The sequence below is a fragment of the Bipolaris maydis genome (assembly GCF_028858645.1).
Source record: "Bipolaris maydis strain C4 unplaced genomic scaffold PSV08scaffold_3, whole genome shotgun sequence".
Taxonomy (NCBI): Eukaryota; Fungi; Ascomycota; class Dothideomycetes; order Pleosporales; family Pleosporaceae; genus Bipolaris; species Bipolaris maydis.
Window position 1 is genome coordinate 3,070,648 of NW_027093859.1, and position 23,758 is coordinate 3,094,405.

Consider the following 23,758-nt stretch of genomic DNA (forward strand, 5'->3'; position numbering starts at 1 on the left):
TTTTCACCCTTCAAGGAATCCCTAATCGCGGAACAAAAGATTCAGACCTTACGCCAAACCAGGTCTACCGCTGATTACACGACTCAATTTCAGCAGTACGCAACGAACATTAAATAGGACGATAACGCTCTCATGCGCATGTACCGACAAGGCCTCAAGCCAATAGTGCGCAGAGAACTCATAAGAAGTGGAGCCAACGTCACCAACCTCAACGAACTCATAGCAGAAGCTATTCAACTCGACAATGAGCTATATGAGCTCGCATTGGAAGAACGACTATTCAACCAGAGAACGCGCAACCACGACAACAAGAACGATCGGCCCCGACAACAGCATCACCAACGTTCGCAGCCCAACCAGGGACGACAAAGGAGCTATCAGCCTAGGACACCCGGTGCATACGCGACCAATAGATACGAACCCATGCACCTCAACAACATGAATCAAGGAAAGGGACCTAGCAAGCCTCACCACAAGAAGAATAAGGACGACAAGAAAAAGATCAACTGCTACGCATGTAGCAAGGAAGGCCACATAGCACGCAACTACCTGAGCAAGAACAAGGTCAAACGACACCTTAACGTCCTACACCACAAATCGGAGCTAGATAACAACGAATCATAGAATGTTATCACCCGACCAGAGATCACATACCACCCAGACGATACGGAAGTTATTAGCGGATTAGACGACCTAACCCTAACTACGTCTAAGGATACATCCAAAGCTAAACCAGCCAGCGACAAGGAATACAAGACGCCAAACGAGGAAGAACGACACCTCACGTCCAAATACGAGAAGATAGCACGATTCTAGGAAGAGAACAGACCATCGACGCCCTACGTAAAGAGGCAAGACAGCGCGATACCAGACTCACCCGAGACCCATCCAAGAGACAACCCAGCAGAAGTAGACAAATGGATCAACGCACTATCCACGCTACTTGGACGACCCAACAAGGCCTACAACAATAACAAGACACTACTCGACAAATACAACACGCTATGGCACCTACGATCAGACATCGACTTCTACCAGATCGAGACAACTCAACGACTACCAACGTACACACACATCACGGCCAACATTACGAGGTTAGAACAGGGACTCACGCCCCAAGGGGTAACACGAGTACAGAAGACGCAAGGACGGAACAACTCCTACGAACCTATATAGTACTAGTACGACGCAAGGAACAGAAACCACGCGAGTATATCATAGACCGCGTGTACGCATGACTACTGCCCAACTTACTACTCAGACAAGGGAGGAGCTGGATGGAGCCCACAGCACGCTAAAGGCATGCCTAAGTGCAAATGGCTATGGTACGAATGCAAGGACGACAGCTGCCCATCACATTTATGGGACAAGCGTGAGAAAATGCACTTTCCCAGTAGAACGGACTGCCAAAACATTATTCAGATGCAAATAACACACAAAGTGCAGTACCTAGACGGTCCCTCGATGGAATGCAGAGAAGACCAATAGTACACATGCCTTAGCAGCGAATGCGAGAAGCATGCAGTGGCAAAAGACTACTACGGATATCGACAAGAAGAGTCTTTTTTAGGCCAACGACAGGGCAACAAGGCCCCTCCAGGGAAATCAACGTACTAGAACCCCTAGGATTAATAAAGCTCAAGACGAAGCTTGACGGAATACAGATGCAGGCACTAGTGGATTCAGGATCACAGGCAAACTATGTTTCAGCGCACGTAGTAGCCCGAGCCGGACTCGAGGTACAACGGAAACAACAGCCATACCCACTACACGTAGCCAACGGCGAGCCAATACCAAACGAAAACGAGATTACACACGAGGTCAGACAAGTGACACTCAGCATCCAGAAGCATGTGGAGGAAATTGACCTAGACGTCATCGGACTAGCTACCCACGACATCATTTTAGGACTCCTATAGCTTAGGAAACACAACCCGCAGATCGACTGGAAGTCGAAGGTGTTTCAATTTGAGTGCTGCGGAACGGACGCAACCGCAAGCCAGCCTACGCATCGGCAGAGTTCGATGGTAGATGAGAGTAACATTGCCAAGCAGTGCAATAACGCCGAGAAGAAAGCGTACTTGAAAGGTAGTTCCCAGGATAGGAAGCCACACTCCACAGATACCGAAACCAGGCCAACAGATCACGAAGCGAGAGGAAGGGAGAATAGCGCAACTCCAGAGTTCCCTGAACAATACAAGGAATACGAACATCTATTTCAGGAAGTGGTAGACGAAACAGCGTTACCAGAGCATAAACCCTAGGACCATAAGATAGTCCTACAGGAAGGAAAGACACCGACTTTCGGGCCCATATATCAACTATCGGAAAGAGAGCTTAAGGTACTAAGAGAGTACATCGACAAGAGTCTAGCTAAGGGATACATACGACCATCGAAGTCACCAGCAGGATATCCAATTATGTTTGTACTAAAGAAGGATGGTACGGATCGACTATATGTCGATTATCGGCGACTCAACGACATCACAGTAAAAAATCGATACCTACTACTAAACATTATAGAGCTCAGGGATCGATTATCTCGTGCGAAGATCTTCACGGCGCTAGATCTCCGAGATGGATACCACCTTATCAGAATGAAGAAAGGTGAAGAATGGAAAACAGCATTCAGAACTCGATACGGACATTACGAGTATCTAGTTATGCCATTTGGGCTTACGAACGCCCCAGCAACGTTCCAGGAACTTATCAACGACGTACTTAGGCCATACCTAGACATATTTGTTATCGCCTACCTGGACGACATCCTCATCTATTCAGAAGATGAGAAGGATCACATAAGACATGTGAAGACAGTACTCGAGGCGCTAAGCGAACACAGCCTTAGACTCAAGCTGAAGAAGTGTGAATTCCACAAGACCAAGGTCGACTTCTTAGGCTACACAGTAGGAGTCAACGGAGTACAGATGAGCGAAGAGAAGATTCAAGTCATTAAGGACTGGCCGACACCAACCACAGTTACAGAAATCCAATCATTCTTAGGATTTGTAAACTTCAACCGGCAATTCATTCAGGACTTCTCGAAGATCGCGATACCAATGACACGACTCACGCGCAAGGACACGCCGTTCGTGTGGAGCAAGGAAGCAGACGAAGCCTTCAACAAGCTCAAGACAGCATGTATCACACCACCATGCTTTAGGATATTCACCCCAGGCGTACTAATGAAGATTGAAACGGACGCATCAGACCTAGCCCTAGGAGGCTGTGCCAGCATACTTATCGACAACAAATGGCACCCAGTAGCATACTATTCAAGGAAGTTCTCAGGACCAGAAGAACGATACGACGTACACGACAAAGAACTACTAGCTATCGTAGCATGTTTACAGCACTGGAGAGTATACGCAGAAAGCTGCTCAGAACTCACGATCTACACGGATCACAAGAACCTAGTACACTTCACGACGACGAAGGTACTCAACCGAAGACAGACCAGATGGGCTGAACTACTAGGACAATATAAGTTCAAGATTGTCTACACACCAGGAAAAGAAAACGGAAGAGCAGACGCTCTCAGCCGACGACACGACATCGCAGGAACTAAGACGATAGTCGACAAACCCATACTCAAGATCAACAAAGACGGAACATTAGGACCCGTACAAGAACTTAACATCATCATGAAGATCGGGAACGACGTACCCGAAGAAGTACAGCAAACCATCATCAAAGAACATCATAACGATCCTGTACACGGACATCCAGGAATCGCCAGGACGATGGAACTCATTCAACGGAATTACCAATTCAAGGGCATGAAAGACAAGGTTACGGCATACATCGCCAAATGCGCAGAATGCTAAAGGAACAAGCATAGCACACATGCACCATACGGAGAGATGCAAGCTTTAGAACTGCCGCAAGAACCGTGGGCAGACATCTCTATGGACTTTGTCACAGGATTACCAGCTTCAAAGGATCCAACGACCAAGGTTACCTACAACGCGATACTTATTGTAGTGGATCGCTTTACAAAGCAAGCAGAATACATACCATTCAGGAACGACTACACAGCAGTGGACCTAGCACACATTATCCACGACCGGATCATTCGACATCACGGAATACCAAAGTCAATTATCAGCGATAGAGACAAACTATTCACATCCAACTTTTGGACGACGCTACTCGCAGCAATCGGGACTAAGAGAAAGCTATCAACAGCCTACCACCCGCAAACCGATGGACAAACAGAACGAACAAACCAAACAATGAAGACATATCTTAGAATCTACGCCAATCATCAGCAAGACAATTGGGTACAACTATTACCTATGGCACAGATGGCATACAACAACAAAACATCAGAAGCAACAGGCAAAACACCGTTTTTCGCCAACCACGGACGACATCTAAATCTCTTTGCCAGAACATATCCAAGTTTGAAGACAGAAGCAGCCATCGCAACGGCCGAACAACTTAAGAAAATCCACGAAGAACTACGAGAGTCACTCGAACAGGCTCAACGCCAAAGCATTTCCTACCAGAACAAGAAAAGAAAAATAGCACCTCAGCTAAAAAAGGGGGATAAAGTATACCTACTCACAAAGAACCTTCGCACTCAACGTCCAAGCAAGGGACTAGACCACGTCAAAGTCGGACCATTTTTAATTTCCAAACAAAACGGACCAGTTACTTATACACTCGACTTACTAGCCAACGCGAAGATACACCCACGATTCCATATACGACTATTAGAACTAGCAGACCCCGAAACGCCACTACAAAAAACATTCCATTACGAACCTAAAGAGGAAGACGAATTCGAAGTCGAAAGAATTATCGCACACCGAATTAGAAACAACGAAACCAAATACCTAGTCAAATGGTTAGGATACCCAGACAGCGAGAACATATGGGAACGAGAGACGAACCTCACGAACTGCCGCCAGCGCCTGGCACAGTATCACCAACATCCCATAAGAAGGACCAATCCACAGTAGCCGCGCCCAAAGGAGCCTCCGGGTTTACCAACGCAACCTCGGAGTTGAACTCCTCCAACTTCTCAAGGGCCTCCAACTCCTCTACCGTGGCCAAACCACGATCAAACATCTCCTACTCCTTCCAACGCAACAATTTCTTTTATTTTCAAAGCCGCGAAAGCTTCTCCCACGCCTGCCGCGCGCGCGACAAGGCCGCCTCAGCCATATCCTCTTCAACACAGAGACGAGCTTCCTCCTCATCTTCTAACTGCTCCAGACGAGACATTTCCTTATCAATTTTCGAAAAATCAGGCAACAGTTAATTCTCCAGTTCACAACTCGTACAGTTCGCACGAACACAGTTCGCACACTTTTAGTTAAGAGAAGACATCTTGCAAGGCAACCGCTTCCTAGAACAGCGAGAACAAGAAACTATAGCGAGGACCCCAGTGGACTCAATGCGGTCGGCAAGACGATGACGAAACTAAGCGGAACGAGAAAGTGGAAGAGAACTCATCAGGAACACGATGCGCACCTAGATAACGCGGGGCAAGCCCAGTTATAGCGTGCCACCACGCCAAAACCCAATAACGTTAGCGCAACCAACACCACACCCCCGAAGACGCCGTGCTTGCTACACTAAGCCCGTTACGGACGGAAGTATCCATCCCCAAGTGTTCCTAGAAACCAAGCGTTCCTAGAAACCCAGCATTTTCAAGAACAAAACGCTCGCAGAAACCTCCCACTCCTAGGAACACGGCGCTCACACAAACGCCACGATAACAGCAACCCTCGTTTACAACAACCCACCTTTCCTAGCAACAATCTATTTCTACAAACACCCCATTTACAGCAAACACAAAATCAGAGCAACACACCCCTCTAACCCTAGGCCACACGTTACCTCAAGGACAAGTCACAAGAGGAGGAGAATAGTGTTACGACCAGCCTCAGAATGTAGAGGGCATCTCGCCATTGTATTTGTTTAACGAGTAAACTACGAGATAACGGGAATGCCGTACGAAAAGGAATCACGTGACGAGTCCTACAGATCCTACTCAGGCTTGGCGTGCTTCATGCACTAGGACTCACTAGGACCACGTGACCAGTCCTACCGATCCCCGTAGTCCCCCAACCCTTTGCTGTCACTAGGACTGCTAGGACACTAGGACTGCACAAGTATATAGCATTAGGCATTGAGCCCTTATAGCTCGATGTGTTCAACTTAAGTTTTAAGTACAAGTACAATACAGAGAGTTATTCTACTTGCACGTTACGTCCAATATTGCACCCTGCCGCTCTATCTGCGAAAACCAACCAACAAGAAGCTTGACACCAGAAGTCTTATATTACTTCCACTCGAGCTATACTCTTAACAATAAGTAGGCGTAAAGCTAGCCTAAGCTATAATTATATTTATATAATAATAATAATAAGACGCGTTAAACTAGACGTATCGCTCTACTAAGAAGTTTATACTAGGTAATAAGGTATAGTTTTCTTTATATAATATAAAAACTACTAGGCTAAGTTATAAACTAGACTATCTATAGGTAAAATATATAGTAATAGTAATACATACTCTACTTATAGTTCTATTAAATCTACTAGAGAGGCTATATAAAACCATATATATAGATTTAGTAGAATATATAGTAGATAACTTACTACTAAGCTAAATCTTAGTAGACTATAGGCTAGGCTCTATTATAAGTTTAGAGAAGGAGAATAAGTCCCTATAAAAATAGAAGGTAGAGAAAATCTTAGTAGAAAAGAACGCGAGAGAGCGTAATAAAAAGTAAGTCTTAGTAAAATAGAAGAGATAGACTATACTAATATAGTACTTAAAAGAAGACTTTATAGAGATTAAAGCCCTATATAACTTTATTAAAATAAACTTATTTAAAAACTAAGAAAAGAAGAACTATTCATTAATATAAAGGCTACTTAGAGGCAGACTATAAGCTACTATATAGACATTTACTCTAGGTAGCTATTAAGAGTATAGCTTAAGTAGAAGTAATATAAGACCTCTAGTATTAAGCTTCTTATTAGTTAGTTTTCGTAGATAGAGTGGTAGGGTGTAATATAGTAGATAGTAACGTATAAGTAGAATAACTCTCTATATTATACTTATACTTAAAACTTAAGTTAAATATATTAAGCTATAAGAGCTTAATACCTATACTATATACTAGAGAGCGGAAGTAATTATATACGATTAATATAGTAATTATAGATAATTAGGTAGAAGGTGTAGCTTTAATTAGCTATTAAAGTGATCGTATATAATTAATAAAGTAATTATTAATAATCGCGCTCTAATTAGCTAGATGTATTTAATCGTATATAATTAGTTACATAACTATAGCATAGTTAAAGAATTATAGAGCAGCCTTATTCTTTAAATTCTCTAAACTAATTATTTATAAGTAGCTTACCTTAGCTTATAATAGCGGCTGTTATAGTATTATAAAGAGAAACTAGCCTAGAAATAAAGAATAAAATAAATCTATAAACTACTACTAGGCTAGAGACTTAATAGTAATAATAATAAAGAGCCTAGTATATAGCTTTCTTCTCCTTAGAATTCTAAGAGGAAGTAGAATAATATAGACTCTTAATCGCACAGCGACGCTTAAGAGGAGACCCTAAGTAATAATAATCTAACTAATTATTAATAGTATACTATAAGGTAGTTAACTATAGTTATATTATAAGAAGGAAGTGTATAAACTTACCTTAAGACGCTATAAGACCTAAGTATTATAATTTATATACTAACTAAGGATATTACCTATTATTATAATATCTTAATTAATATAGCCCTAGGCTAGACTACTAAAGAAAGATATTTAAGCTAGAGTATTAGAAGGTAAGGAACTAGAAGATAGCGAGAGGTTAATACTAGTAGCCTTAGCGCAATTAAACTTAGATATTAAGTAATAATAAAGAGAGTAGAACTACTCTAGTTAGTAATAAACATAAAAGGCGATAGGAATTAACTTACTTTATTACTAAAATCTTTTATTAGTAAACCCTTAGTATATATAAAGCTCTTTTTATTCTACTTATTAGTAAATATTATAAAGTCGCGTAAGGCCTAGTAGAGGGCTAGAAATATATAAAAAAGCTCTTACTTTTAGTAATACTAACTCTTAACCTTATAATAAGCCTTATAGGCGCTACTATAACCTAGCTTATAATTAATATAACTATAAGTTTTAGCCTTAGTATAGTACTTAGTATAAATATACTAGTATTTTTTAAAAAGTATATTAGAATTATTAAAGTTACTCTTAAGGTCCTAGCTAGTAGTAATATAGTAAAGCTTCTTTATAGAAGTATACTAAAAATAGTTAGTAAGCTAAAAGAAAAAAAAATATCTAATACTTACTAGCTTATCTAAACTAAAGTTATAAGAGTAGTAAAGTATAGATAGACTACTACTAGCGGTAAAAGTAGTGCTATTTACAGTGTAGTTAATAGAAGTAGATATAGAGGTAAGCGAAACTATAATATAAAACTAAAAGAAAGAAGGATAAAGCTATACTAGACTAATAGAGAAGATAGAGAGAAGATTAATATAGTAATAGTAAGGTGTATAAAGAAGAGAATATAGAACTAAGTTAAAAAGAAAATTCTTTTAAGTAGGGTAACCTAGGCGTAGATAACTTAGAGTATATAATAAGAGGTAGTAGTCTAGGCGCGGATTAGAGTATAGAGGGAATAATACGCTAATACTAACTACTAAGCTAGATATAGAATAGAGGAACGTAATAGTAGCGCTATAGTAAGACTAGAGTCTAACTAACGCTGCCTAACCTAACTACGCGCTATAGTAAGACTAGAGTCTAACTAACGCTGCCTAACCTAACTACGCGCTATAATAAGAGGCGCTATAGGTAGGCTGGTAAATCGGGTCTCTACCTCGGGATCGTTTTTCTTCATTATCTCTCTCAATACTTACCCAATTAGGAAGGTTAGTAGCTCATTTTATAGCCCTTAATTAGAGCTACATTTCCACCTTATATAGTAATAGGCTAACTCTAATAAGTAAGAAGATATTTAGCAACCCGTCGTGCCAAGAGTTGGGTCTCCACATTTTACTCCAATCTTTAATATCTTCTTACCTATTAGAGTTAGTCTAATACTATATAAGGTGAAAATGTGGCTCTAATTAAGGGCTATAAAATGAGCTACTAACCTTCCTAATTGGGTAAGTATTGAGAGAGATAATGAAGAAAAACGATCCTGAGGTGGAGACCTAATTTACTAGCCTAGCTATAGGCCTAGCCCAGCTATAAGTATAAGAATACTAGAACCTACTATAAAAATATAAAAAATAGAGGGCCTAAGTTAGAAGGTATATTATAGAGTAGGTTATATACCTACTCTATTATAGTCTAGTTAAAGGATAGATACTATAAGTAGATACTAAGCCTCTAATACTTTATATAGACCTAAGTAATATAATAATATTTAACTTCTAATAGTATTCTAAAAGATCTAGCTTATAATAATCTAGTCTTATATATAGAGGTATATATATTTAATCTTTTAAAACTATATATTAGTACTTCTATTTATCTTATAATAGTCTAACAGAGCTCTTAGGCTTAAACTACTAGCTATTAGCTTTCTTTTACTACTACTATTAAAGTATTATAACCTAATAAACTACTATAGTTACTATCTTAGCTAGTTCTAGCTAATTATATCTTAAGCTACTATTAGGTATCTACTTTAGTATTACTTTATAGAGTTCCTTATAACCTTCTTCTTATAAGTCGCTTTATTAACTAAGAGTATTTACTACTCTATTAAGTGTTCTAGCTCTATAAGTAATCTTAAAGTTAAACTTAGCTATTATCTTTATCTATTATACTTATTATTAGTTAAGTTTTTTTATTATTATAAAACTTATTAAATTTCTAGTAATTAGTAAAAACCTTAATTATATTAGATAGTCTTAATAAGTATACTTTCTATTATTTAAATGTAATAACTACTCTAAGTAGTTTCTTATTATAAATATTATAGTTAAGTTCTACTCCTAAGAACTTTTATAAATAGTAGAATACTAGTCTCTATTTCTTATCTATATGCTACTATAATAATATAGCTTTAAGTATGTAGTTAGACGCGTTAGTCTTAACTCTAGTAGGTTACTAAAAGCTATATATCTTAAGTACTAGCGCCTCTAGAAATATCTACTTAATTTATTTAAAAGCCTTCTAATATTTCTATTCTTATTTAAAACTTATTTTTTTTTTATTATCTTTATAAGAGGTACTATAATCTTTAAGTAATCTTTAATAAACTTTTAATAGTAGTTTATAAATCTTAAATAGAATTAAATATTCTTAACTATATTAGAATTTAGCTATTTTTATATAGTCTATATCTTCTTAGAATTTATTTTTACTACTTTAGTTAAGATAATAAGTTTAAGAAATTCTATTTCTTATATATAAAACTTATACTTTCTTAGTTAAAGGTATAGCTTATATTTCTTAAGCTTTTATAAAACTTTTTTAATATACTTAATATATTTTTTATATATACTACTAGGGTACACTAGTATATTATCTAGATATATAGTAATAAAGATTCTAAGGTATTTATAGAGCGCGTTATTAATAACTAATTAAAAAGTTATTAACGTATTTATTAACCTAAATAGTATAAGTATATACTTAAATAGTTTATACTTTATTTTAAATACTATTATTTACTTATAACCTTCTTTAATTTTAATTTAATAAAATCTTTTTTAAATATTAAACTACTTAGTATCTTAGAGTTAATCTATAAGCTCTATAATTAGTATTAAAAGATATTAATTTTTCTAAGTAACGCTATTTAACCTTCTAAAGTTAATATATAGTTAATACTTCTTATTAGGCTTCTTTATAAATAATATAAGTAAAGCTATTAACCCTAATCTTAGTTAAATAAATCTTTTTTCTAAGTTCTTCTAGAAGTAATCTTATAGCTTAGTATTATACTTAGGCGCTATAGAGTATATTTCTTTTAGGCTTAACTTTACTTCTTTTTCTAAGATAATCTTATAATTCTAATTTTAGTATTCTACTAAGTCTATTACTTTATTCTTCTTAAATAGTTTTTTAAACTCTAATATTTAGTATTCTACTAGAGTTACTAGTAGTAGATTATTCTTTATAGGTGTATTCTATAGTACTAGTTCTTTCTTTATAATTATAACCTACTATATTTATATAACTTCTACTCTTTAATAGTTCTTTATATAAATTCTTATAATCTTATATAGTAAAATTATATTAAATCTTCTATTTATATTTATATATTAGTTTATTAGGCGTATTTTTTATTATATACTAGTAATCTTATATTTAGGTTCTTAGCTATATATTAACTTCTTTTATTAATTAATATTAGAGTTATATTTTAATAACTAGTTATAGCTAATTATTATCTTAGTCTTACTAAGATTTATATTACTAATCTTTATTTAGCTTTCTTAACTAGCTAGGCGTAATAATAATACTTTAGTTTTAAATTAAATTTAGCTATTCCTATATATTATAAGACTATTATTAGCTAATACTACTTTTATTAGTAGCTTCCTAGTCTAATATAGTATATTATTCTTTTCTACTAATTAGAGTAAGATAATAATTTATATAGCGCTACTATTTATAAGCGCTATTATCTTATATTTATTTATAAGTACTATAGCCTATAACTATAAATTCTATACTCTTAGTTTATATACTTCTTTAAGAGTTATTTTAAGACTACCTTTACTAATATAACTTTATCTCTAGTAGTATCTTAGTTTTTTATCTACTTACCTTTCCTCTTCTTAGAAAAGTAGTCTTTACTATTCTTAGTAAAATAGTATATTATATACTATTTATTATATTAGAAGCTTTAATAGGTATTCTAGTATAGTATATCTTTCTTTATAACCTCTCTTCTTAAACTTAGCTTCTTAATTCTATAAATTAGGTATCTATCTATTTTATAGATATTTACTATTAGAGTACTATAGAGATAATTATTTACTTCTTAAGTATTCTTAAACTATTATTAGTAAAAGGTGTATCTCTTCTTATAATGCGTCTATAAGAGTTATTTATAGCTTTTTTCTTTATTAGACCTTTCTTAACTCTATCTAAGTACTCTAGTTATTATAACTTTTAGTCTTATAGCTTTATATATTCTATATAGAGGGGTGACATAAAAAAAGAGTATTACTAAAAGTTCTAGTTTTTAAACTTAGATAACTTAGCGAATATCAGAGCTATACCCAATCGGGTTAGTGATTTAAAAAGCCAAGAAGCTCTAGTATTACCTAGATGGGACTAGCGTCTGCTTAGACAGCATGGGGGAGGAGTAAAACCGCGTTAAAATACTAAGTTAAAAAAGCTCTTAATATTAGCTTATATATCTTTTTAGTAGACGTATAAAATCTTTTAAAAAAATATATATTATATTACTATATATAGAGATCACTTAACTAGAATTTTAGCCTATATAACTAACTTAATTATTGTTAAAAAAAAATAAAGAAAAAAATAGCTATTGCTTATATAAGCTATATTACTAATCTAGCTTAGAAATCCTTTAGTGTATATTCTTATCTTTTATAAAAAAAATTCTTAATCTCTTAATTCTTAAAATAGCCACAAAATTCTTAACTTTCGAACTTAAAATCTAACGCTTATTAAACGCTAATATTTCTACGAAAGATATTATTAATATATTAAATAAACCTACTAAATTAATTTATAACGCTATTAGTTGAGTTTAAAAAAATAATAGCTTAAAAAACCAACTAATTTAAGCTATAAAACAAAAAGCTTTAAAGGTAACTTCTATAGTTAAAAGAGCTATTAATAGAGACTTAACTAGAAGCGCTAAAAAGTAAAATAAGAGATTATTAAAAGAAAATAATCTAGATATATCTACTAGAAGCTTATAAAGGCTTTTAAAAGAACAAGGTTATAGTTATAATGTTATAACTAAGAAGTAAATTTTAAACAAATTTAAAGCTAAAAATTAACTTAAATTTACTACAGAAAGAGTAAAAGAGCTAGGAAATATTAATTTAAGTAAAATTATATTTTCTAATAAGTTAGCAATACAACGTAGGTATGGTTCTAGGAATGAATTTGTTAGAATAAGGCAAAAATTTAATATTAGAAAGAAATTCGTTTCTAAAGGCAATAAAAGTAAGGTAAAAAAAATTCTAATAAGCTATTTTGTTCTATTTTATATCTAGTTTTTTTCTAGAATTTTAGTTTTTTAATAGCCCACTTACTAATAAAGTAATAGGCCGCGATATTTCTATTTAAGTCTGGGGAGCTATTTAGGTAGGCGGTAGATCCAATTTAATAGTTATTAAAAAGCTAGAAATATCTATTAATTGGAATAATCACCGATAAATCCGCTAAGCTCTAATACCTTAAGTAAAACCAAATATAAAACGTGGTTAGTTTATTTAAGATTTTCTTTCTTTTTATTAATTTTTTATTTAATAACTATTATATTTATAAATACTCTAATTAATAAAAGTTAATATATGTACTAATAGCTATATAGGTTAGCAATTTTAGCAAGATAACTCTAAAATTTATAAAACTACGAACGTTTTAAGCTAGTTTTTAAGAAATAAATTTAAGCATTACCCGCACCACCCCTATAGTTTATATTTAAATCTAATTAAAAACGTTTAGAGTATACTTAAAGACCGTTTAAATAATTAAAAAACTAGTTCTTTAGGTATTAGAAATAACAGCGAGAGTATTAAAACGTTTAAAAGAGCTATTCTTGAAGAGTAGCAAGCTATTCCACAACAGGCAATTGATAATTGCATTTTATCCTTACCTAACCGTTATTGGAAGGTAGTAGATGCTAAGGACTAGTATACTAAGTATTAAATAATATAATAACTTAGTTATACGGAAAAAATTCTTTTTTAGAATTTTTTTAATTACCTTACTTATATTTAAAGAAAAACATTAAAATTTCAAAGAATTATTTATTTTAATAGAAAGAATAATATATATTTTTTTTTAAAAAGATTTTATATATCTATTTAAAAGATATTTAGGCTTTAAACTTGCTTTTTTTAATCTTCTTAGTTCAACGCAATTTTACTCCTTTCCCGTGCTGACTAAGCAGGCGCTAGTCCCATCTAGGTAATACTAGAGCTTCTTGGCTTTTTAAATCACTAACCCGATTGGGTATAGCTCTGATATTCGCTAAGTTATCTAAGTTTAAAAATAAGAACTTTTAGTAACACTCTTTTTTCATGTCACCCCTCTATCGTTCTTCACATTGCATTCTTCGGCGGATATTATACTATAGTACTAGTTATCTACCTTTTAAGTATTCTATTAGAATTCCTTATAGAACTAGTAATTAGTTATATAATTAATCTAGTATAGCTCCTTATAAGCTTCCTTTTCTTCTAGCTAGTATATTTAATAATATTATACTTAACACTTATTATACTATAAGTAAATATAGTAGTAATTATTCTTATTATCTCTAGTTTCATCTCGCTTTCTTAAGTAATAATTATACTATCTTAAGTAGTTAACTTAATATAGGCGCTTATAATACTCTTTTTATTTCTTAAATATTTAAGGTATTTTCTTATTATTAGATTTCTTAAATTTAAGTTATTTCTAAGTAGCTTTATAAGTAATTTCCTTTATATAGAGTTTTATAACTATAATTTATTCTTTAATATTATAGTTATTAGCTTAGTACTTAGTGTTTCTATAAATCTAGCACTATTAGTTTCTTAGGTAGCGTAATACTTCTACCTCTTTAACCTACTAATTTATTAGTAGTAGTTTATTTTACTTAAAGTTTTTAAGTCTAAGTACCTCTTTTATTATTTTAAATTTCTCCTCTATAACTTCTTTATATATCTTATTAAGAAAAGCCTTATAATTAGCTTATATTACTTTATTATATAAGTCTAGGTTACTAAGAGTTTTATTTAGCTCTTTAGTTAAGTAGAGTGTTACTATCTATAGTATATTAATCTTAACTACTTCTTACTTAACTTTATTCTTTAAGTAGTTCTTATAGAAGTGTCTTACTTTACTATAGTAAAGGTATACCTTACTATTATAACGCTTCTAGTATTCTTTCTTAGAAAAACTATTATTAAACTTTCCTTAAGCTTTATTCTTATTCTTAAACTTATCTTATACTTTACTAGTTATATATATATCTTTATTATAATCTTTATTACTCTAATATCTTTAGGTATTAGTAAAGAGTAGCTCTAGTTTATATTCTTTCTAAGCTTTCTTCTATTCTTATAATCGCGTGTTAATTCTTATTATTAACTTAATTAATAAGTATAAATTCTTTAGCTTATTATAGTATATAAGTTTATCTTTAATATTTTTTTTTAGACCTACTTTATATACTATCTAGAGTGCTAAATTATCTTAATTAATTTATACTTATAGCTACTTAAACTCTACTATATAAGCTAAAACTCTTTTAGTCTACTTTAGGTAAGATATAGCTTTCTATATTTAACTTTCTATATTTATCTCTTTAAAGATATATTCTAATTTCTTCTTAAAGTTAGCTTAACTACTAAATAAGGTATATATTTTATTCTTTATTTCTTTATTATTAATATTTATTAGAAAGTCCTCTATATAAGGTTATATCTAGCTTACTACTGTTCTCTTAATATAATTATTAGCTATAAGTATATATCTTTTCTTTATTATTTAGTATATTATTATAGCTGTAGTATAACTTAATATTAGTAAGAAACGTTTATAACTCTTCTTAGTTACTATTATATTTACCTAGGGTTGCTATCTTAGGTTTCTTATTAGGCTTTTTATTTAGTATAGCTATTAGCTAACTTAAAAGCTAAATAATTATTACTTATATCTTAGCTATTTACTATATATAAATTATAGCCTAATACCTAAGATTCTATAACTTTTATAAGTTATACGCGTTATTATCTACCTTATTATTTTTTAGAGTTAGTATCTTATTATTAATTAGTAAGTTAGGTACTAGTCTAGAACTCTAAACTAGTCTACTAGTACTAGCTTATAACTAAGAGTAATTATAAAATATTCTTAAATCTTAATTAAGCGTTCTAATATTAATCTTCCTAAATCTACTAAATTTATAAGTAGTTAAAGTATTATATAGAGTTTAGTGCTAATACTTCTCTAATCTTAATTTAAGTTAAAGTAAGTAAGATAGTATAAAGAGCGCTATAAGGTAGTTATCTAGTAATATAGTAGAGTAGGCGTACTTATATAGAAAGTAATAATTAGTTAATAATTTCTAATCTATATTAAATAGACTAATAAGTATTAATTTTATAAAGTTAAGTAACTAATAAGAAAGTATAATTTAAGTTAACTATAATAAGAGTAAATAATAAAATCTATCTATTCTTATATTCTTATTACTTCTAGTTCTACTATCTTATTTATCTTATCTTAGTAGAATAGTTATAATAGCGCTGCTATCTTATTATATACTACTATCTTAGATAGCTAACCTTAGTAGGATAGTATATTACGTAACCTTAAGCCCTATAATAGTTATCTTATTTATTAGAGTCCTAAGTGGCTTCTTAACTACTTATTATTATACCTAGAGAAAGGATCCTTTCTACTATTACTTATAATAGTAAGAAGCCTATAGAACGTCTATATTAGAAGGTAATAATTAATATAGAGCGTAGATTATATAACTTAGTATTTTACTAAGATAGAATATCTAGAGATACTAGGTTCTCTAGAGATACTAGAATATCTAGAGATACTAGGTCCTCTAGAGATGCTAGGATATCTAGAGATACTAATAATATCTAAGATACTAGTGGCTTAGCTAAATGCTAGAACTAAAGTAATAAAGATATAAGGATAAATAAATTTTATTATTTACTCTTATTATAGTTAACTTAAATTATACTTTCTTACTAGTATCTTTACTTAATAAGATTATTACCTAGTAGTCTATAGTAATATAGATTAAGTTATTTAACCTTTTATTACCTTTCTATCTAAGTAGCCTACTCTACTATCTTACTATATAAACTTCATGGAACACTAACATAAGGCTTATTAGCTATAGTAGTAGACTTAACTAGAGTAGTATAGACCTAAACTCTATATAACACTTATCTCTTTAAATTTAATTTATGAGCTCTATAATTAGTAGTAAGAAATATTAATTTTTTTAAGGAATACTATTTAACCTTCTATAGTTAATCTTATAGGGAAAGTATTATAAAGAGGATATAATACTTTCTTTATTAAAATAGAGAATAGCTTATATAAGAATTTTATAAGAATAAGATTACGTAATATATTACTAATATAGTAATTACATAATTGCTTATTAATGATTGTAGAAAATCGATTAATAATAGCTTAGTAATCAAGCTTAGTAAGTGCTTAGTAATCAGACTTGTAATTGCTAATTAATAAACATAATGATAGGTATAAGAATATATAATTGTAGCTAGGTAACGATATAACTATAGAACTTAAGCTTCTTTTATAGAAAACTTACGGACTAAAACTTTTAATTTCGTCCGATATAACAAAAACTTAATATAATTAGTAGTTATCTACCGTTAACTACTCCTACCAATTAAATAACTAGTAGTTAACTACCGTTAACAACTGACTTACCGGCAGTTAACTACTACCAATTAACTATTAAGTAGTTAACTACTATTACTAGCTTATTTGTCGGTAGTTACCAACTACTAATCAACTATCTAGTAGTTAATTAGCTGTTAACCCCTCTTAAAAACTTAGTTTGTTAGTAGTTAACTACTACTAATAAGATAACTATTAGCAGTCTAGCGTTAATACTTAGAAATCGGTAGTTAACTTCTACTAATTAATTTCTTAGTAGTTATCTTTCGTTAATAACAAGGTTATTGGTAGTTAATTGCCGTTGGACAAGGTTAACGGCAGTTAAGGAGAGTTATTAAGTAGCTTGTTAGTAATTAATAACAAGCTTAAAACAGCTAGTATGAAATAGCTTAAAAATAATAAATAATTAATAAGTTTTTAAAGTAATTACTAAGCTATTTATATAACGCTATACCTATTATAGCTATTATAATAAATAAAATAATAGAAAAATTATACTATAACTTACAACTATATAGTTACTACTTTTTATTAGGCTTCTTTGTAAATAATATAAGTAAGGCTATTAGGCCTAAATTTAGTTAGATAAATCCTATTTTTAAGTTCTTCTAGAAATAATTCCATAGCTTAGTATTATACTTAGGCGCTATAGAGTATATTTCTCCTAGGCTTAACTTTACTTCTTCTTTTAAAATAATCTTATAGTCTTAATTCTAGTATTCTACTAATTTTATTATTTTCTTTTACTAAAATAGTTCTTTAAATACTAATATTTAATATTTTACTAAAACTACTAGTAGTAGTTTATTATTTATAAATATAACCTATAGTACTAGTTCTTTCTTTATAGTCGCGACCTACTATAATTAAATAATATCTACTCTCTAAAAGTCCTTTATATAAATCTTACAATTTTATATAATAAAATTATATTTAATCTTCTATTTAAGTTTATATATTAATCTATTAGGTATAATTTTTATTATATACTAGTAATTTTATATATAGGTTCTTAGCTATATATTAATTTTTTCACTAATTAATAGTAGATTTATATTCTAATAACTAGTTATAGCTAATTATTATCTTAGTCTTATTAAGATTTATAATATTAATCTTTTTTTAGCTTTCTTAACTAATTAGGCGTAATAGTATAGCCTTAGTCTTAAGTTAAATCTAGCTATTCTTATATATTATTAAACTACTATTAGCTAATACTACTTATATTAGTACCTTCTTAGTATAATAAAGTATATTATTCTTCTCTACTACTTAAATTAAGATAATAGTTTATATAGCTCTACTATCTATAAGTACTATAGCTTATAGCTATAAATCTTATACTTTTAGTTTATATACTTTCTTAAGAGTTATTTTAAAACTATCTTTACTAATATAACTCTATTTCTAGTAATATTCTAGTTTTTTATCTACTTATCTTTTATCTTTCTAAAAAAGTAGCTTTTACTATTCTTAGTAGAATAGTCTATTATATACTAATTCTTATAGTAGAAGCTCTAATAAGTATTCTTATAAAGTATATCTTCTTTTATAAATCTTTTTATTAGTCTTACCTTCTTTATTCTATAAATTAAGTGTTTATCTACTTTATAAATATTTACTATTAGAGTACTATAGAGGTAGTTATTTACTCTAGAAATATTCTTAAAATATTATTTATAAAAGGTATATTTTTTCTTATAATACGTCTATAAGACTTACTTATAGATTTTTTTCTTATTAGACTTTTCTTATTTTTACTTAGATAATATTAGAGATTAGCTATTTAGTTATTCTCTAACCTTACTTAACAAATATTATCCTAAACTAAATTGTTACTATTTAAGTAACTCTAAACTAAATTAACTATTATTCTAATAACTTAACGATCTTACTCTAAACTAATCTAATAACCTACTCTAAACTAAACTAGAACCTATAATAATAAATATATATAGTAGTAGAGTAGCTAGATAGAAGAAGGATAAGAGAAAAACCTACTAAGAGAAAATAAGAGAAAGTAACGCACCTTATTAAGAGTTAATTATAATATAATTACTTTCTATTCTCTTCCTCTATACTATTTATTCTTCTACTTTAATAAAGTTAGCTCTAAGTCTATTACTAGACAAGTAGAAGGTAGAGACCTCTACCGCTAAGCTACTAGTAGAATAAGCAACTACTTCCACTATCTTCTTTATTTAATCTTAATAATATAGGAGGTTAGTAGTCTTAGCTAGGTAGCTAAGTCTTTTAGCTATTATCTATTCTATTACTTTTTCTAAGTAGCTTAGTAGAGTAATTACTCTATAGACCTTTAGAATAGAATAGTTAGGTTTAAATAGCTTCTTAAGGATAGCTTCTATAGCTCTTCTCTAATAAGTTAAATAGTATCTATAGTTAAATATTAGTAAGTAGGCTTTAAAGAACGTGTTTAGTTAGGCTTAGTAGGCGGCTATAATAATTTCTTATAATAAAGCGTCTAGGCTAGGTTAGTTACTTTTAACTTTATTAGAAAAGGCGTGTTTTAGCTTAGTTATTAGAAGCGCTAGCTATTTCTATTCTTTCTTTTAGTAGTTATTAAAGCTTAGTAGTGCTATACTTAGTAGTAGTAGAAATAATACTTTTCTAAAGGCTTTATATTTTCCTTTAAAAGAGGTTTTTAGCGTTTCTTCTTAGATAGAAGGGATTTTTTCTACTCTCTTCTTCTTAGTATAGTCTATAGCTTTAAAAATAGATTATATATTATAAGTAATAAGTAGAAGGATTCACTCCCTAGATATAACGATAGAAAATGAAGAAACTACTTAGAATCCTAATAAGAAGGATAATTATTATAGGGCGAGATTACGTAACTTAGTATCTTACTAAGATATAGCCTCTAGGAGGCTAACGCCCTCCTAAACCTCCTACTAAGTAGAGAGAATAGAGATAATAAGACTAGAAGTAATAATAATATAAAGATAGATAAATTTTATTATTTACTCTTATTATAGTTAACTAAAATTATACTTTCTCATTAGTTACTTAACTTTATAAGATTAATACTTATTAGTCTATTTAATATAGATTAGAAATTATTAACTAATTATTACTTTCTATATAAGTACGCCTACTCTACTATATTACTAGATAACTACCTTATAGCGATCTTTATACTATCTTACTTACTCTAATCTAAATTAAGCTTAGAGAAGTATTATACTAGTGCACATAGTCACTAGTGACCGTTATACGAATAGTCCCCACTCACTAAGGACGATAGACTATAAATTATAGTAGGAGAACTTTAGAATAAGGATATGCTTCTATACACTTAAGTAGAATTTAAGTTTTACTACCTCTTATCTACTATTCCCGCACTAAACTAGCCCTCTATAAGGAGGGTCGCGACCGAACCGTCTACTATAGTAGAACTTATAGCTATAGTATACTCTATACCTATTTAAATAGCAAAGCCTAAGAGGCTATAAGCTTCTACTTAGTAGATTTAAATACTAGCGTTACTACATTATAAAAATATACTACTACTATATTTATATAGTACTTATACGAAGGGGGTAGCCTAAGACTCTAATAATTCTAATAAACACCTAAACTAGCTCAGTCCTTACGCAGTCTCTAGCTAATATAGCGCTAATCTATATAAAAAACTACTACTAATAAGAAATACTAAGCTGAGTAGTCCTACTATCTAGTAGGAAAAGTTTTATTTAGAAATAGAGTTTAGGTATATACTAAGAGCCTAACTTATCTAGAAGAATAGCCTTCTTAAGCGAAGAAGCTTAGAAATAGAGTTTAGGTATATACTAAGGGCTTAGCTCGTCTAGGAGAACAGCCTTCTTAAGCGAAGAAGCTTAGAAAACTATAGACTATTATTAAGGTCTATAAGAAGAGAACGCTGGTCGTTAAAGAGAAGAAAAAAAAAGAAGAAAAAAAAAAGAGCCCTACTAAGTAATAACTAATAACTAAGCTTCTAACTAAGAATAATAAAAACTAAAGAGTTATAAGATAAGCCCTTCTACTATACTAACTTCCTCTCTCTTAGACGATAGTTCTAGAGAGCTACTATATTCTCCTCTAATAATATTATCTAGTGCGATTAATATAGTGCGACCTAAGTATAATATAGTACTATTTACTAGTAAAGATATTACTAAATTTCTATATAAGTTTAATTATTAAGCTATAAACGCGAGACTCTTAGATAAGATAAGAGTCTCTATTCTTTTAGACTATGTAGATACTAATAACTAATACCTCCTACTTACTATTAAGCGTCTTAAGGGCTACTATAATAGAGACTAGACACTACTCTAAGAATTAATAAGAGAGCACTAGTGTAACTAAGATACTAGTATCCTAATAGGAAAACGTTTATTTCTTTAGACTTTTATTTAGGAGAGCGTCTAATATTAGCTAGAATTATAGGATTACTATATATAGTTTATAATATCTATAGATAAGTATATTTAAAATAAAGAAATTATAGAAGATAAGATTAGCTATCTATTCTTTACTAGACTCTTAGTATCTAATTATAAGATAGTTTTATTCTATATACCTATAGAGCCTAAGAATAAGAATTAAAACTTATATAATACTAATACTATATACTAGTATTTAAAAATTCTTTAGAAGAAGAGAGAGAAGCTATAAAAGCTTAACTAGTAGAAGTATAGTAATATTATATAGATATAGTAGATTATTAAGTTTAATTATAAAGTAACGTTTACGCTAGAGAACGTATGTTTAGTAGTAAGAGGTAGAGATTTAAAGAATACTAGGTCTAGGCTAGAAAGACTCTTAAATGTAGACTTAGAGGTTAATAACTTTATTAAAGTAGTTAAAAAGCTAAAAATTAGAATAGGAGCTATTAATATACTCTAAAAGTATACTACTATTAGTAAAATACTAAGCTAACCTAGTAACTATACTTATTTTATATTCTAGGTAACTATATATAGAATAAGTATAGAAAGGAATAATAAATCGTTTATATTAAGTACTCTAGTTAATATAAACCCTATCTAGGGCTTAAGATAAGAAGGTAACTAAGAGTTCTATAATATATATAATATATATAGCTAGTCTAGGTATATTAGTAAGAACTATTTAGACTAAAATAAGCTTCTAAGGCTAAGATAGATAAGCTTTATCTATAATAGAAATATAAAGTCTAAAATATACTTCTTTAGCCTGTCTTATAAGTAGCTTAGGGAGGTATAGAGCTAATACTCGCTAACCTTCTAGCTATAGTAGATTAAGTTAAAAGTTAGAAAATTCTTTAATATTACTAACTGTTAGAGATATAAGCTCACCAGCTGATCTCCGATAGAACAAGTACTCAATCTTCAACTAAAACTCATCAATCAATCTATTACTAGAAGCTATTATGCTATTATCTAGTAATATCTATCTATTACGCTATAGATTACGCAAGCTACTACTAAGAAGACTCTTCTAGAATCCAAGACAACGAATATATAAGTAGTAGAAGAGTTAGTAGATAGAAAGCAGAGAAGAGTAGAGCGAATCCTACAGACTACCTTAGGAAGGCAATTTAACTATTCTCTCTCCCCTAGCAATATCTTTTTATCTCTTATTTATCTCTCTTTACTAGAACCTTCGATAAGCTGCCTCTAAGTCTATTACTAGACAAGTAGAAGGCAGAGACCTCTACCTCTGAGCTACTAGTAGAACAAGCAGCAACTTCCGCCACCTAAGTAGTAATATTCTAACACTAACAACGTTATAACTTAGCTAGCTTCTCTTATCTAGCTTAAAAAATTTAAGAAGGACTTAAAACTATACTAGTATTATTATATAAATAGCCTAACTATATACTTACCTAAGCTAGCTATAAATATACTTATTAAGTTATTATATAGTATAGGCGATAGTAATATATTACGTAAGTTATAGCATTTCTAAGATTTAATAATATATTACCTAAGTAAGGAATATACTATACTACTAGCTAGCGTAGATATATAGTTAATTATCTTAGCTAAGGATAGGTTTAATACCGCTAATATATTAGAAATAAACGCAGCTAATTAAATATAATCTTAAGAGGAGGGGGCTATTAAGAGAGTTTAGAATAGATATATACAAAAGTAAGAATAACTTAAGAAGCTAATA